The following is an 18,653-nucleotide window of genomic DNA, read 5'->3' on the forward strand; positions in this document are numbered from 1 at the left end:
ACAGGCCAGGGCATTAGGGTTTTAGTGGGGACAGACAGGCCTGGGCATTAGGGTTTTAGTGGGGACAGACAGGCCAGGGCATTAGGGTTTTAGTGGGGACAGACAGGCCTGGGCATTAGGGTTTTAGTGGGGACAGACAGGCCTGGGCATTAGGGTTTTAGTGGGGACAGACAGGCCTGTTTGGGATAGGGGGCAGCATTTCCACGTTCGGATGAAAAGCGTGCCTAGAGTAAACTGCCTAAGGCTTCCACTAGATGCCAACAGTCTTTAGAACCTTGTTTCAGGCTTCTACTGTGAAGGGGGAGAGAATAATAGCTGTTTGGCAGAAGGCCACGTGCATGTCACGTGCTGGTCACGTGCATGGCCGAAAGAGCGACCTGCGTTCCACTGCATTTATAAAGACAAAGGAATTGTCCGGTTGAAACATTATTGAAGATTTATGATAAAAACATCCTAAAGATGGATTCTATACATCTATACGTTTCTACAAACTGTAATATTTCTTTTTGGACTTTGAACTGTCGCCTCGACTTTGAAGTTTGGATTTGTGAACTAAACGCGCTAACAAAAGGGAGGTATTTGGACATAAATTTACTTTATCGAACAAAACAAACATTTATTGTGTAACTGGGATTCCTGGGAGTGCATTCTGATGAAGATCATCAAAGGTAAGTGAATATTTATAACGCTATTTCTGACTTTTACTGACTCCACAACATGGCGGGAATCTGTATGGCTTGTTTTTGTGTCCGAGCGCTGTACTCAGATTATTGCATGGTGTGCTCTTTCCATAAAGCTTTCTTGAAATCTGACACAGCGGTTGCATTAAGGAGAAGTATATCTTTAATTCTTTGCACATAACTTGTTAATGAAAGATACATTTATGATGAGTATTTCTGTAAATTAATGTGGCTCTCTGCAAATTCGCCAGGATGTTTTCGAGGCACAACATTACTGAACATAACGCACCAATGTAAACTGAGATTTTTGGATATGAACTTTATCGAACAAAACACACGTGTATTGTGTAACATGAAGTCCTATGAGTATCATCTGATGAAGATCAAAGGTTAGTGATTAATTTTCTCTATTTCTGCTTTTTGTGACTCCTCTCTTTGGCTGGAAAAAAATGGCTGTATGTGTTTTTGTGACTAGGCTCTGACCTAACATAATCATATGGTGTGTTTTCACTGTAAAGCCTTTTTACAAAAATCAGACACGATGGGTAGATTAACAAGAAGTTAAGATTTAATTTAAATATTTCAAAAAAATATTTTTCAATTTCACGCTCTGCCTTTTCAGCGGATGTTGTCGAGCCTAGCCGTAAGATAACAGTAGACTGACTGATGTGGTCTAGGGATGGAGTTGATCAGTCCCTCTCAGCTCCACTACTCACTGACCAATCTTGAAGCAAGGCCAGCTACCAGGCGCTCCGGGTTAACCCAGCTACCAGGCGCTCCGGGTTAACCCAGCTACCAGGCGCTCCGGGTTAGCCCAGCTACCAGGCGCTCCGGGTTAGCCCAGCTACCAGGCGCTCCGGGTTAGCCCAGCTACCAGGCGCTCCGGGTTAGCCCAGCTACCAGGCGCTCCGGGTTAGCCCAGCTACCAGGCGCTCCGGGTTAGCCCAGCTACCAGGCGCTCCGGGTTAACCCAGCTACCAGGCGCTCCGGGTTAACCCAGCTACCAGGCGCTCCGGGTTAACCCAGCTACCAGGCGCTCCGGGTTAGCCCAGCTACCAGGCGCTCCGGGTTAGCCCAGCTACCAGGCGCTCCGGGTTAGCCCAGCTACCAGGCGCTCCGAGTTAACCCAGCTACCAGGCGCTCCGAGTTAACCCAGCTACCAGGCGCTCCGGGTTAACCCAGCTACCAGGCGCTCCGGGTTAACCCAGCTACCAGGCGCTCCGGGTTAGCCCAGCTACCAGGCGCTCCGGGTTAACCCAGCTACCAGGCGCTCCGGGTTAGCCTTGCACATCTACCTACATGTACATATTACCTCAACTAAACGGTGCCCCCACACATTGACTCTGTACCGGTACACCCTGTATATAGCCTCCACATTGACTCTATACCGTAACACCCTGTATATAGCCTCCACATTGACTCTGTACCGTAACACCCTGTATATAGCCTCCACATTGACTCTGTACCGGTACACCCTGTATATAGCCTCCACATTGACTCTATACCGGTGCCCCCTGTATATAGCCTCCACATTGACTCTGTACCGGTACACCCTGTATATAACCTCCACATTGACTCTGTACCGGTACACCCTGTATATAGCCTCCACATTGACTCTATACCGGTGCCCCCTGTATATAGCCTCCACATTGACACATTGACCGTAATACCCTGTATATAGTCTCACTATTGTTATTTTACTGCTGCTCTGTAATTACTTGTTACTTTTAATTCTTATCTGTATTTTTTTTAAACGGCATTGTTGGTTAGGGGCTCATAAGTAAGCATTTCATTGTAAGGTGTTATATTCGGCACATGAGACTAATAACATTTGATTAGATCTGGGGTCTCAGCAATCAGTTGAAAAACTGAAATACAGTGCATTCGGAAAGCACCTTTGGCAGCGATTACCGAATCTGGTCTTCTTGGGTATGACGCTATAAGCTCGGCACACCTGTATTTGGGGAGTTTCTTCCATTCTTCTCTGCAGATCCTCAAGCTCTGTCAGGTTGGATGGAGAGAATCGCTGCACAGCTATTTTTCAGGTCTCTCCAGAGATATTCGATAGGGTTCAAATCCGGGCTCTGGCTGGGCCACTTAATGACATTCAGAGATTTGTCCCGAAGCCACTCCTGCGTTGTCTTGGCTGCGTGCTTCGGGTTATTGTCCTGTTAGAAGGTGAACCTTTGACCCAGCTGGAGGTCCTGGACGCTCTGGAGCAGGTTTTCATCAAGGATCTCTCTGCTCTGTTGATCTTTGCCTCAATCCTGACTAGTCTCCCAGTCCCTGCCGCTGAAAAACCTCCCCACAGCATGATGCTACCACCATGCTTCATCGTAGGGTTGGTGCCAGGTTTCCTCCAGACGTGACGCTTGGCATTCAGGCCAAAGAGTTCAATCTTGGTTTCATCAGATAATCTTGTTTCTCATGGTCTGAGAGTCCTTTAGGTGCCTTTTGGCAAACTCCAAACAGGCTGTCATGTGCCTTTTACTGAAAAGTGGCTTCCGTCTGGCCTCTCTACCATAAAGGCCTGATTGGTGGAGTGCTGCAGAGATGGTTGTCCTTCTGGAAGGTTCTCCCATCTCCACAGAGGAACTCTGGAACTCTTCTCCCTCTATTGCTTAGTTTGTCCAGGCGGCCAGCTCTAGGAAGTCTTGGTGGTTCCAAACTCCTTCCATTTAAGAATGGAGGCCATTTTGTTCTTGGGGACCTTCAATGCTGCAGAAATGTTTTGGTACCCTTCCCCAAGATCTGTGCCTCGACACAATCCTGTCTCGGAGCTCTACGGACAATTCCTTTGACCTCATGGCTTGGTTTTTACTCTGACAAGCACTGTCAACTGTGGGGCCTTTATATAGACAGGTGTGTGCCTTTCCAAATCATGTCCAATCCATTGAAATTTACCACAGGTGGACTCCAATCAGGTTGTAGAAACATCTCAATGATGATCAATGGAGAACAGGATGCACCGGAGCTCAATTGAGTCTCATAGCAAAGGGTCTGAAAACGTATCTAAATAAGGTACTTCGGTTTATGTTTTATACATTAGCAAAAATGTCTTAACCTGTTTTTGCTTTGTCATCATGGGGTATTGTGATGTCATGATGGGGTATTGTGATGTCATTATGGGGTATTGTGATGTCATCATGGGGTATTGTGATGTCATCATGGGGTATTGTGATGTCATCATGGGGTATTGTGATGTCATCATGGGGTATTGTGATGTCATCATGGGGTATTGTGATGTCATCATGGGGTATTGTGATGTCATCATGGGGTATTGTGATGTCATCATGGGGTATTGTGATGTCATCATGGGGTATTGTGATGTCATCATGGGGTATTGTGTGTAAATTGACTTTTATTTTATTTAATCCATTTTAGAAAAACATAACAAAATGTGGAAAAGGGGGAGGGGTCTTACTTTCTGAACGGACTGTAATATCAACTGCCAAGTAGCTTGTTACGTGCAGTATAACTCAGATGTACTATCTGCCTGTCAGACTGTACAGTATAACTCAGATGTACTATCTGACTGTCAGACTGTACAGTATAACTCAGATGTACTATCTGACTGTCAGACTGTACAGTATAACTCAGATGTACTATCTGACTGTCAGACTGTACAGTATAACTCAGATGTACTATCTGACTGTCAGACTGTACAGTATAACTCAGATGTACTATCTGACTGTCAGACTGTACAGTATAACTCAGATGTACTATCTGACTGTCAGACTGTACAGTATAACTCAGATGTACTATCTGACTGTCAGACTGTACAGTATAACTCAGATATACTATCTGCCTGTCAGACTGTACAGTATAACTCAGATATACTATCTGCCTGTCAGACTGTACAGTATAACTCAGATGTACTATCTGCCTGTCAGACTGTACAGTATAACTCAGATGTACTATCTGCCTGTCAGACTGTACAGTATAACTCAGACATACTATCTGACTGTATTATCAGAATTACTGAAGGACGTGGACACCTGCCAAGTAGTCCTCTCCCCTCCCCTCCCCTCCCTCTCCCCTCCCCGGCTGTAAAGGAGAGGAAATGAGGTAAGCACCCAGGCATACATGGCCCTGGTCCGCTGGGGAAGAATGTAAGAGGGGGAGAAACAGAGGGATGAGGAGAGGAACGAGGGAGGGAGAGGTAAACTTGACTGATCCCGCAAAGAAACGCTCCTCCCGCAAAGAAACGCTCCTCCCGCAAAGAAACGCACCTTCCGCAAAGTCAGGGACAGCCAAAGACGCAGGATAAACACACAGCTAACAGCTCCTATAAATTGTGTCATGCAGATCAGGCCAGGGGGAACCCCCGAACTACTCAACCCCACCCAAGCTGTTAAAAATAACCCTCAGTAAAAGACAGATAAGTCAATGTGGGAAAAGTAACCACCCCCTCCAAAAAAAAAATACAGACCAGCAGCTCAAATGCCCACACACTGAGAACTCATGTCACAGACAGTAGGCCTCATCATATCACAGACAGTAGGCCTCATCATATCACAGACAGTAGGCCTCATCATATCACAGACAGTAGGCCTCATCATATCACAGACAGTAGGCCTCATCTTTACACTGAGGCACATTTGAGCAGGCGTACGTTGACGTGCCAAGGCCTTTAGGTTATCCCTTGAAGCTGACACCTGTTCCAGAGGATATGTAAGGCCGGAGGAAGAGAGCCTTCAGAAGTACCACAAGTTGGACAGCAGAGTGAAGGAAAAGCAGCCAACAAGTGCTCAGCATATGTGGGAACTCCTTCAAGACTGTTGGAAAAGCATTCCAGGTGAAGCTGGTTGAGAGAATGCCAAGAATGTGCAAAGCTGTCATCAAGGCAAAGGGTGGCTACTTTGAAGAATATAACATATATTTTGATTTGTTACACACTTTTTTGGTTACTACATGATTCCATATGTGTTATTTCATAGTTTTGATGTCTTCATTATTATTCTACAATGTAGAAAATAGTAAAAATAAAGAAAAACCCTGGAATGAGTAGGTGTCCATAACTCTAAAAAATAAAAATCCGATTTTTGGCCTATATCACCCAGCCCTAGATTAGGTTATGTTTGGCCCAGACTATATCACCCAGCCCTAGATTAGGTTCTGTTAGGCCCAGGCTATATCACCCAGCCCTAGATTAGGTTCTGTTTGACCCAGGCTATATCACCCAGCCCTAGATTAGGTTCTGTTTGGCCCAGACTATATCACCCAGCCCTAGATTAGGTTCTGTTTGGCCCAGACTATATCACCCAGCCCTAGATTAGGTTCTGTTTGGCCCAGGCTATATCACCCAGCCCTAGATTAGGTTCTGTTTGGCCCAGGCTATATCAACCAGCCCTAGATTAGGTTCTGTTTGGCCCAGGCTATATCACCCAGCCCTAGATTAGGTTCTGTTTGGCCCAGACTATATCACCCAGCCCTAGATTAGGTTCTGTTTGGCCCAGACTATATCACCCAGCCCTAGATTAGGTTCTGTTTGGCCCAGGCTATATCACCCAGCCCTAGATTAGGTTCTGTTTGGCCCAGGCTATATCACCCAGCCCTAGATTAGGTTCTGTTTGGCCCAGACTATATCACCCAGCCCTAGATTAGGTTCTGTTTGGCCCAGACTATATCACCCAGCCCTAGATTAGGTTCTGTTTGGCCCAGGCTATATCACCCAGCCCTAGATTAGGTTCTGTTTGGCCCAGGCTATATCAACCAGCCCTAGATTAGGTTCTGTTTGGCCCAGGCTATATCACCCAGCCCTAGATTAGGTTCTGTTTGGCCCAGACTATATCACCCAGCCCTAGATTAGGTTCTGTTTGGCCCAGACTATATCACCCAGCCCTAGATTAGGTTCTGTTTGGCCCAGGCTATATCACCCAGCCCTAGATTAGGTTCTGTTTGGCCCAGGCTATATCACCCAGCCCTAGATTAGGTTCTGTTTGGCCCAGACTATATCACCCAGCCCTAGATTAGGTTCTGTTTGGCCCAGACTATATCACCCAGCCCTAGATTAGGTTCTGTTTGGCCCAGACTATATCACCCAGCCCTAGATTAGGTTCTGTTCCCCTGTTTGGCCCAGTCCTGGAAAAGAGACCTTAAACCCTGCCAGAACTATCTTCAACCCTCGTCTCTCTGCCAGTTGTTAAATAGCTCAAAATAGGCTCAATGTTGTTGCTTCTGTAGTGAGAGAGCCACAATATGGAGGTAATATGGTCCTCTGTAAACAGCAGTCTGAATCCCCATCATTACCATGCCTGTTCAGGAATATCTCTGCCTTACAGGTCACAACATTTTCAAGGTGGCCCAAAGTTACAGATTCAAAAAGGAGAGCACTTCTCGGGCCAACTTGGACTCTATAATAAGATTTGGTAATATTTCCCAGACACCACCGCTCTCATCCTGCTCTCAGCAGACCCACAGCTGTACCCAGATAGCTGCTTGGATCGCTCACTTTACGGTTCAGTGGAACACCCACCTTGAAATCCACTACAAACAATCTGTCAACAACGATATATTAGCCTGGGAAACAGAGTACTGCACTGTGAGGTCCACGGTTTAGGTTAGGACGAGACAACGATATATTAGCCTGGGAAACAGAGTACTGCACTGTGAGGTCCACGGTTTAGGTTAGGACGAGACAACGATACATTAGCCTGGGAAACAGAGTACTGCACTGTGAGGTCCACGGTTTAGGTTAGGACAAAACAACGATACATTAGCCTGGGAAACAGAGTACTGCACTGTGAGGTCCACGGTTTAGGTTAGGACAAAACAACGATACATTAGCCTGGGAAACAGAGTACTGCACTGAGGTCCACGGTTTAGGTTAGGACAAGGGCTGGAGTAAATCAAGTAGGGAAATAAAAGTTAACAGGAAATTGAATTTCAAATGATTTCCTGAATTGTATTCAAATGAAATGGGACTAGGGTTGAGAAACAGAGTGGATGAAGCCAGGCTTGTGTCTCAGAGTAACATTGTGTTCTGCGGGGCAGTAATATAGCGGAATCAGAACGTGGAAACCACTAGGTAATACACAGATCTCTGCTCAACATAGAACCACAAGGTTATCGGTCTCTCTGGTAGAGCCTCTGGTAGAGCCGAACAGAACAATGTGGACTACAAAATACAAAGTTGGCAGTGTGTCTTTGCCAAGCAACGTATAAAAAGGATGGTTGAAATGAAAACTGAGATGATTATTCGCATTAAAATATAAATCCATGTAGGCTAGAGGCCTCTTTCACAATCACACTACAACTGATTCCAGAGGTCGACCCAAAACAACGCCGTCGAAAGAGAGGGTGCCGGAGCGGTCTTCTAGTGAGGCTTTGGAGGCACGCACACCACCCACCGCTTCCCAGTATATTACTCGCTAATGTCCAGTCGCTACTTTTAAAAAAGTCAACGAAATCAGGACAAGAGTTGCTTTCCAAAGACATATCCTGAATTGTAACATACTCTCTTTCACGGAGACGTGGCTAGCTGGGGACATGCTGTCGGAGTCTGTACAGCCAACGGGGTTTTCAGTGCATCGCGCCGACAGGAACAAACAGCTCTCTGGTAAGAAGAAGGGGGTGTATGTTTTATGATTAACGACTCATGGGGTAATTGTAACAACATACAAGAACTCCAGTCCTTTTTGTTCACCTGACCTAGAATTCCTCACAATAAAATGCAGACTGTATCATCTCCCAAGAGAACTGTCCTCGGTTATAGTTACAGCCGTGTGTATACACTGGACTCTATGCAAACAGGAAACCATATATCCCGAGGCTGTATTTATTGTAGCTGGGGATTTTAACAAAGCTAATTTGAGAACAAGGCTTCCTAAATTCTATCAGCATATCGATCGCAGTACATGAGCGAGTAACACGCTCGACCACTGCTACTCTAACTTCCGCGGCGCATACAACGGCCTTCTCCCGCCCTCCTTTTGGCAAATCTGACCATGACTCCATCTTGTTGCTCTCCTCCTATAGGCAGAAACTGAAACAGGATGCGCCCGTGCTTAGGTCTACCCAACGATGGTCTGACCAAATCGAATTCCAAATCGGATTGTTTTGATCACGTGGACTGGGATATGTTCCGGGTGGCCTCAGACAATAACATCGATGTATACGCTGACTCGGTGAGTGAGTTTATAAGGAAGTGTATAGGAGACATTGTACCCACTGTGACTTAAAACCTTCGCTAACCAGAAACTGTGGATTGATGGCAGCATTCACGCAAAACTGAGAGCACGTACCACCGCATTTAATCATGGCAAGGCGACTGTAAACATGGCCGAATACAAACAGCGTAGTTATTCCCTCCGGAAGGCAATCGAACAAGCAAAACGTCAGTCTGGAGAAAGTAAAGTCACAATTACAGGCCACATCTCCGTGCCGGGGAGGGGAGGGACCTCTACTACAGACCGCGTCACCGGGCCAGGGAGGGGAGTGACCTCTACTACAGACCACGTCACCGTGCCCTCTACTACAGACCACGTCACCGTGCCGGGGAGGGACCTCTCTACTACAGACCGCGTCACCGTGCCGGGGAGGGACCTCTACTACAGACCGCGTCACCGGGCCGGGGAGGGGAGGGACCTCTACTACAGACCGCGTCACCGGGCCGGGGAGGGGAGGGACCTCTACTACAGACCGCGTCACCGGGCCGGGGAGGGACCTCTACTACAGACCGCGTCACCGGGCCGGGGAGGGACCTCTACTACAGACCGCGTCACCGGGCCGGGGAGGGACCTCTACTACAGACCGCGTCACCGGGCCGGGGAGGGACCTCTACTATAGACCGCGTCACCGGGCCGGGGAGGGACCTCTACTACAGACCGCGTCACCGGGCCGGGGAGGGACCTCTACTACAGACCGCGTCACCGGGCCGGGGAGGGGAGGAACTTCTACTACAGACCAGGACCTCGTGCTGAGAGAGTGGACTTAAGCTATGCAATATGAGAAGGGTAGTAATATTTGGGTGAATGTAGTGGCTTCAATTCAATTCAAATCATGTCATTCTCTTTCCTTCATTTGTTCTTTTGACAGGATGCCATCTCTGCCCCCTTGAAAAGCTAGACCAGCTGGCCTTTCAAAACAACAAACGAATGTTTCATTCTAATTTAGCTCCAGTGCCACCAGCCTAAGTCAGCCAGCCAGCCAGCCAACCACCGGTCATTCAGCCAGCCAGCCACTCACAGGACAACTTTTCAGCTGCCAAACTAACACATGGTGGATGTTTTCATCCACAGCCCAAGGGAAGCAGGCAGGGCAGGCCGACCCTGAACCACACTGACAGGCAGGGACGAGGGTCGGGGCAGGCCACGTTATCACCTGGTACTCCCTGTATATAGCCACGTTATCACCTGGTACTCCCTGTATATAGCCACGTTATCACCTGGTACTCCCTGTATATAGCCACGTTATTACCTGGTACTCCCTGTATATAGCCACGTTATCACCTGGTACTCCCTGTATATAGCCACGTTATTACCTGGTACTCCCTGTATATAGCCACGTTATTACCTGGTACTCCCTGTATATAGCCACGTTATTACCTGGTACTCCCTGTATATAGCCACGTTATTACCTGGTACTCCCTGTATATAGCCACGTTATTACCTGGTACTCCCTGTATATAGCCACGTTATTACCTGGTACTCCCTGTATATAGCCACGTTATCACCTGGTACTCCCTGTATATAGCCACGTTATCACCTGGTACTCCCTGTATATAGCCACGTTATTATCTGGTACTCCCTGTATATAGCCACGTTATTACCTGGTACTCCCTGTATATAGCCACGTTATTACCTGGTACTCCCTGTATATAGCCACGTTATCACCTGGTACTCCCTGTATATAGCCACGTTATTACCTGGTACTCCCTGTATATAGCCACGTTATTACCTGGTACTCCCTGTATATAGCCACGTTATTACCTGGTACTCCCTGTATATAGCCACGTTATTACCTGGTACTCCCTGTATATAGCCACGTTATTACCTGGTACTCCCTGTATATAGCCACGTTATCACCTGGTACTCCCTGTATATAGCCACGTTATTACCTGGTACTCCCTGTATATAGCCACGTTATTACCTGGTACTCCCTGTATATAGCCACGTTATTACCTGGTACTCCCTGTATATAGCCATGTTATTATCTGGTACTCCCTGTATATAGCCATGTTATTACCTGGTACTTCCTGTATATAGCCATGTTATTACCTGGTACTTCCTGTATATAGCCATGTTATTACCTGGTACTTCCTGTATATAGCCATGTTATTACCTGGTACTTCCTGTATATAGCCATGTTATTACCTGGTACTTCCTGTATATAGCCACGTTATTTATATTCGTTATTCACGGTGTCACTATTTCCATTTTCTCTTGATGGAAATGGACCCGTAAGCATTTCACTGAGTCTCCACCTGTTGTTTACACCTGTTGTTTACACCTGTTGTTTACAGGTGAAGCATGTGAAAAATACAATGGGAGTTGATTAGAAATAGCAGCCCTGTAACCAGGCAGGCAGTGCTGTGCCTGGACACATTTAGAGCTGTTTAACGGCAAACAGATAAACTAGCAGCAGCTTGGCCCCTAGCAGGCCTATATAAAGAACCTGTTTAATCTCAACACATCCCGGTTAGGATTTTACACACTGGGCCTCTGATGCCCTGCCCTGCCCTCTGATGCCCTGCCCTGCCCTCTGACGCCCCGCCCTGCCCTCTGACGCCCCGCCCTGCCCTCTGACGCCCCGCCCTGCCCTCTGACGCCCACGCCCTGCCCTCTGACGCCCACGCCCTGCCCTCTGACGCCCACGCCCTGCGACAATTAATTGCCTACCGTCTGTAAGCTGTTAGTGTCTTAATTACCGTTCCACAGGTGCATGTTCATTAATTGTTTATGGTTCATTGAACAAGCATGGGAAACAGTGTTATAACCCTTTACAATGACGATCTGTGAAGTTATTTGGATTTTTACGAATGATCTTTGAAAGACAGGGACCTGAAAAAAGGACGTTTAAAAAAAAAAAAATTTAGCCGAGTTTACTTTTGAAGCTCATCTCCTGAAGAACCTCCCCCTTTCCTTCTGTCACCACACTACCGAGGCTGTGGGACAGCCAAGAAGTCATCATGTAGTGGAACAGGCTCGAACCCTCAGCCTTCTGGTCCCAAGCCCAGCGAGCCAGCAACTGTGCCACAACAACAACAAACAAAACACATTTATAAAGAGAGAGTGGATATCCACATTTATAAACCTGGGTTGTTACACAACTCCCTCCTTCCACAAGGACAGTTTTACAGCGCCTCTTAAGGGGTCTCCACAGTGATTTCACAATCTGCGCAAATCGGCACTACGGAGCGCCATTCGCTTCGCGTTCCAAAAATTCTGTCACACAAAAGTACATAGGCAGGTGGGCGGCGCCCGTACCGATCGCTTCATAACCACATAACCACACCCCTTCAAATTAGTAGAGTCGGCTATTTGGCCTTACTGAAGAGCTCAATGACTTTCAACGTGCCCCCTTCCCAATAAGACACAGGGTGCCACCTTCCCAATAAGACACAGGGTGCCACCTTCCCAATAAGACACAGGGTGCCACCTTCCCAATAAGACACAGGGTGCCACCTTCCCAATAAGACACAGGGTGCCACCTTCCCAATAAGACACAGGGTGCCACCTTCCCAATAAGACACAGGGTGCCACCTTCCCAATAAGACACAGGGTGCCACCTTCCCAATAAGACACAGGGTGCCACCTTCCCAATAAGACACAGGGTGCCACCTTCCCAATAAGACACAGGGTGCCACCTTCCCAATAAGACACAGGGTGCCACCTTCCCAATAAGACAGTTCATCACATTTCTGCGCCGGTCAACTGCAAGCGCTGTTATTCTGAACGTGGAAAAAGTCTACGAGCAACAACGGCTCAACCGCAGGGTGGTAGGCCACACAAGCTCACAGAACGGGACCGCAGTGGTAGGCCACACAAGCTCACAGAACGGGACCGCAGAGTGGTAGGCCACACAAGCTCACAGAACGGGACTGCAGAGTAGTAGGCCACACAAGATCACAGAACGGGACAGGAGAGTGGTAGGACACACAAGCTCACAGAACGGGACAGGAGAGTGGTAGGCCACACAAGCTCACAGAACGGGACCGCAGAGTGGTAGGCCACACAAGCTCACAGAACGGGACCGCAGGGTGGTAGGACACACAAGCTCACAGAACGGGACCGCAGGGTGGTAGGCCACACAAGCTCACAGAACGGGACCGCAGAGTGGTAGGCCACACAAGCTCACAGAACGGGACCGCAGAGTGGTAGGCCACACAAGCTCACAGAACGGGACCGCAGAGTGCGGAAGCCTGTAAAGTGTGTCCTCAGTTAAAATATTCCCTACAGAGTTCCAAACTGTCTCAGGAAGCAAAGTCGGGACAATAACTATTTGTCGGGAGCTTCAGTGAAATGGTTTCCATGGCGAAGCAACTTAAGATCATCATGACCCCAAGCGTCGGCTGGATTGGTGTAAAACTCACCGTCATTGGACTCTGGAGAAGTGAAAAAGCGTTCTCTGGAGCGATGAATCACGCTTCACCATCTGGCAGTCCAACGAACAAATCAGGGTTTGGTGGATGCCAGTAGAACGCTACCTGCCCCAATGCATAGTGCCAACTGTAAAGTTTGGTGGAGGAGGAATAATGGTCTGGGGCTGTTTTTCATGGTTCCGGCCCCTTAGTTCCAGTGAAGGGAAATCTTAACGCTACAGCATAAAATGACATTCTAGACAATTCTGTGCTTCCAACTTTGTGGCAACAGTTTGGGGAAGGCCCTTTCCTGTTTCAGCATGACAATGCCCCCGTGCTCAAAGCGAGGTCCATACAGAAATGGTTTGTGGAGAACCGTGTGGAAGAACTTGACTGGCCTGCACAGAGCCCTGACCTCAACCCCATCCAACACCTTTGGGATGAATTGTAACGCAGACTGCGAGCCAGGAGGCCTAATCGCCCAACATCAGTGCCCAACCTCACTAATGCTCTTGTGGCTTAATGGAAACAAGTCCCTGCAGCCCACAGCAATGTTCCAACATCTAGTGGAAAGCAACTCCAAATGAATGCCCATGATTTTGAAATATGATGTTCAACGAGCAGGTGTCCACATACTTTTGGCTATGTAGTTTACTTAGCATCTATGAATGGGTTAGATCCCACCCACATGAGGGCTAAAGAGAGCATAGCGGAATACAAGTACTAGTTAAAACATACTGTTACAGGGACGCGCTCACCGGCCCAAAAAAAACACACGGTAGTTAGTTGATGCAACCGTCCGTTCACGTCCGACACCGAAGTAATGAAACAGGCAGGTTTGTGAGGCTCGAACCCTCAACCTTCTGGTCCTGAGCCCAGCGCGTCATCAACAGTACCACAAAAAAACATACCGGCACATAAAGTCGATACAATTACAACAATTATTACCTGGGCGCTGGACACTGTTTCTCCCAAATAAAAATTCCAGATAGCACAGAAAAATATTTAGGAGCATATGCCCCCTCAAAATGGTAGCACAGTAGAGTCATGTCAATAGCTTGTTGGATAACAATTTAAATCCACCGTCTGACCAAACAAACATGGATATAACTAACCCCAATTAAGATACAAATAGGGTATTGATTGTGTTACATATCTGTAAAATGAAAACAGTGTCGCTACAAGAGGCAGACAGAGAAGAATCGGCCAGATGGATGTTTAGCTAGCTAGCTAGCTAACAACTGTATGGACTGTTCAGAAAGGAAAGACAGGAAAAATCACCTTCAAGTGTTGTTAACGTACCGTTTAATAACTGTAATGCCGTCTGTCCTGGTCAAATGTCAACAAAACATTATTTCTCTTCAACATGCCCACCCCCTCGAGAAATCCTTCTTTAATTTACTTTTCCGTCGCGTCCCACCTTCTTCCGTTCTGAGCTGATCAAAAGACGGGTCGAGTTCTCGTCCAAACAGAAAGTTCACACATTCTCGCGAGATCTCGACCAAGTCATCGTAAGTCTGGAGTTTGGCTCAACTTTCATATGAAAAATAAGTAATACCCTTACATCAATCATGAAAAGTCCCATAGAGAGCAAACTTTGAAATAGTCATGGTCCTTTTTAAATACATACAGTGATACTTTAATTTACACAGAACGATCATCAAGAACTACTGTCCTTTCATTGCACCTACCATCATGATTTACATTATTCACATGCTTCTCATAACTGTCAAGAGTTGAGAGATGCTTTCGGGAAAACTTTCAGGCTTCAAGGAATTTGGTTGTCCATGTTACAGACATAAATCTGACAGGCCTGTCTATCAGAAGGGCCAACATATCCAGTAGTTAAAACTAGAGAGTAGAGAGAGGACCCCCCCCTGGTGTTAACTTGCAGCACAGTCCGTCTTTATAATAACTGACCTGGAATAAACAGAGTTTACTGTTGATGAGTTTTCTAGCTGAAAGTAAAAATGTAGTATTTTATTAGGATCTCCATTCGCTAAAATATCAATACACACTTTTTATACATTTATGCCTTAATGTGTTCCATGTATCAGGTAACTCTTTATACAGACATTCCTTTTTCCCCATATATTACGACCCTTTGCTCTACTGTTACCACTGCTTTGTCTAAACAGGTCCTGATATCCTGGACTCACAGCACCAGTTGTTCTGTAAACACCAGAAAGAATATCAGTCTCACCTTTGATCCATAAAAACTTGAATACTCACAAAGCAGAGCCGTATATATTTAAGCAATAAGGCCCAAGGAGGTGTGGTAACGCGGGGTGCCTGGACACAGCGATTAGCCGTGGTATATTGGCCATATATCACAAACCCGCGAGGTGGGCGCCGATGACGTAGATGTCGATTAAGGCAGCCCCCCGCACCTCCCCGATTCAGAGGGGTTAAATGTGGAAGACACATTTCAGTTGAACAATTGACTAGGTATCCCTCATTCCCTTATTGCTATTGTAAACTGGTTACCAACGTAATTAGAGCAGGAAATATAAATGTTTTGTCATACCCGTGTTATACGGTCTGATATACCACAGCTGTCAGCCAATCAATATTCAGGGCTTGAACCACCCAGTTTATAATTAAGGGCTGTGTCCAGGCACTCGGCGTTGCGTCGTGCATAAGAACAGCCCTCACCCGTGGTATATTGTCAATATGGAAAACAGAAAGGAAAACACTGCACACTGCTGCTCGCGCTCCCAGGTGATATTTATTTATAACAACGTTTCCACCCCTAGGTCTTCATCAGGCATCCATATCCCATTGGCCTCGTTGCTTAAATATACAGGTATACAAAACATTAGGAACACCTGCTCTTTCCATGACATAGACTGACCAGGTGACTCCAGATGAAAGCTATGATCCCTTATTGATGTCACTTGTTAAATCAAATCGAATCAAATGTATTTATATAGCCCTTCTTACATCAGCTAATATCTCAAAGTGCTGTACAGAAACCCAGCCTAAAAACCCAAACAGGAAGCAATGCAGGTGTAGAAGCACAGTGGCTAGGGAAAACTCCCTAGAAAGGCCAAAACCTAGGAAGAAACCTAGAGAGGAACCAGGCTATGAGGGGTGGGCCAGTCCTCTTCTGGCTGTGCCGGGTGGAGATTATAACAGAACATGGCCACGATGTTCAAATGTTCATAAATGACCAGCAGGGTCAAATAATAGTAATCACAGTGGTTGTCGAGGGTGCAACAGGTCAGCACGGCCAGGTGGACTGGGGACAGCAAGGAGTCATCATGCCAGGTAGTCCTGAGGCAAGGTCCCAGGTCTCAGGTCCTCCGAGAGAGAGAAACAAAGAAAGAGAGAAATAGAGAATTAGAGAGAGCATACTTATATTCACACAGGACACCTGATAAGACAGGAAAAATACTCCAGATATAACAGACTAACCCTAGCCCCCCGGCACATAAACTACTGCAACTAAAATCCACTTCAATCAGTGTAGATGAAGGGGAAGAGACAGGTTAAAAGATGTTTAAGTCTTGAGACAATTGTGGCATGGATTATATATGTGTGCCATTCAGAGGGCGAATGGGCAAGATAAAATATTTAAGTGCCTTTGTGGCACCGGTTTGTGTCAAGAACTGCAACGCTGCTGGGTTTTTTCACGCTCAACAGTTTCCTGTTTGTGTCAAGAATAGTTCACCACCCAAAGGACATCCAGCCAACTTGACACAACTGTGGGAAACATTGGAGTCAACATGGGCCAGCATCCCTGTGGAACGCTTTCGACACCTTGTAGAGTCCACGCCCCGATAGTGCTGAATCGAGCCCACTCTCCCTGCCGGTCCTGACAGTGACTCCTCGGGAACCTCCCTAGCTCCTGGTTCATCCTCTCCACCTGCCCATTGGACTGAGGCCGGTACCTGGAAGTGAGGCTGACTGTGACCCTGAGCTTCTCTATAAAGGCTTTCCACACCCGTAATGTGAATTGGGGGCCATGGTCAGAGACAATGTCCTCCAGAATGCCATAATGCCAGAAGACCTGCTGGAACAGAGCCTCAGTGACCTGGAGAGCAGTAGGGAGACCAGAGAGAAAGATTAAACAACAGGATTTAGAACATCTATCCACAACCGTCAAAATGGTGGTGAAACCGTCAGAGGAGGGGAGAACAGTAACAAAGTCAATGGATAGATGAGACCAGGGACACTGAGGCTCGGGAAGGGGAAGGAGTTTCCCTGTTGGAGTGTTCCGTGAGGATTTGGTTTGGGCACATAGGGAACAGGAGTTGAAGTAGCGAGTGACATCCTGCACTGTGGGCCACCAGTATTTCTCAGAGATGGATTGGGTAGTGACATCCTGCACTGTGGGCCACCAGTATTTCTCAGAGATGGATTGGGTAGTGTGAGAAATACCTGGATGTCCAGCCACGACAGCTGTGTGTGCCCAGGTAAGCAGCGGGTCCCTTATCCCCGTGGGAACGTAGATGCGCTCGGGAGGACAGTTAGCGGGTGCGGGCTCCCTCTCCAGAGCCTGGCGGATGTCCACATCTACGTCCCAGACTACAGGAGCTACGACTCGGAAGGATGGGATTATAGGTGCATTCTGGGACAGGACCCTCTCCCAAATTGTAGAGACGTGACAGGGCATCGGCCTTGGTGTTCTTAGAACCTGGACGATAGGTCAGCGTGAAGTCAAATCTTGGGAAGAAAAGGGCCCACCTTTTTTTTTAACATCGATGGGGTTGTAGCGGAGCGGGTCGAGAGCTTCAAGTTCCTTGGTGTCCACATCACCAACAAACCATCATGGTTCAAACATACCAAGAAGGTTGTGAAGAGGGCACGACCACGCCTTTTCCCCATCAGGAAACTGAAAAGATTTGGCATGGGTCCCCAGATCCTCAAAAAGTTCTACAGCTGCAGCATCGAGAGCATCCTCACCGGTTGCATCACCGCCTGGTATGGTAACTGCTCGGCATACGAACGTAAGGCGCTACAGAGGGTGGTGCGTATGGCCCAGTACATCACTGGGGCCAACCTTCCTGCCATCCAGGACCTCAACCCAGGCGTTGTCAGAGGAAGGCCCAAAATATTGTCACCCAAGTCAAAGACTGTTCTCTCTACTACTGCCATAAGACTGCAGAACAATTAACAATTGTTTTTAGACTGCTGCCACTCGCTGTTTATTATCTATGAATAGTCACTTTAGCCCTACCTACATGTTCAAATTGCTTCCATTAACCTGTATCCCCGCACATCGACTCAGTACCTGTACCCCAGCGCATCGACTCGGTACCTGTACCCCCGCGCATCGACTCGGTACCTGTACCCCCTCGCATCGACTCGGTACCTGTACCCCGTGCATCGACTCGGTACCTGTACCCCCGCGCATCGACTCTGTAACTGTACCCCCGCGCATCGACTCGGTACCTGTACCCCGCGCATCGACTCGGTACCTGTACCCCCACACATTGACTCGGTAC

The 18,653-nt window shown here is 47.4% G+C and overlaps 1 protein-coding gene across 2 annotated transcripts in view; it reads right to left on the minus strand.

Annotated features, from left to right (window-relative positions):
- LOC110525147 (E3 ubiquitin-protein ligase RNF19A) overlaps positions 1-14,660 on the minus strand; it is a 76,747-nt gene extending 62,087 nt beyond the window's left edge. The window contains exon 1 of one of the 2 annotated variants that reach the window (XM_036938224.1): positions 14,506-14,660. The gene's annotated coding sequence lies outside the window, so the exon portion shown is untranslated. Of the gene's footprint in view, positions 1-14,484 lie in introns of both variants that reach the window. The other variant, XM_036938228.1, reaches the window with a different exon arrangement.
- Positions 14,661-18,653: the final 3,993 nt, after the last annotated feature.

Source organism: Oncorhynchus mykiss, chromosome 2 (genome assembly GCF_013265735.2).
Source record: "Oncorhynchus mykiss isolate Arlee chromosome 2, USDA_OmykA_1.1, whole genome shotgun sequence".
Taxonomy (NCBI): domain Eukaryota; kingdom Metazoa; phylum Chordata; class Actinopteri; order Salmoniformes; family Salmonidae; genus Oncorhynchus; species Oncorhynchus mykiss.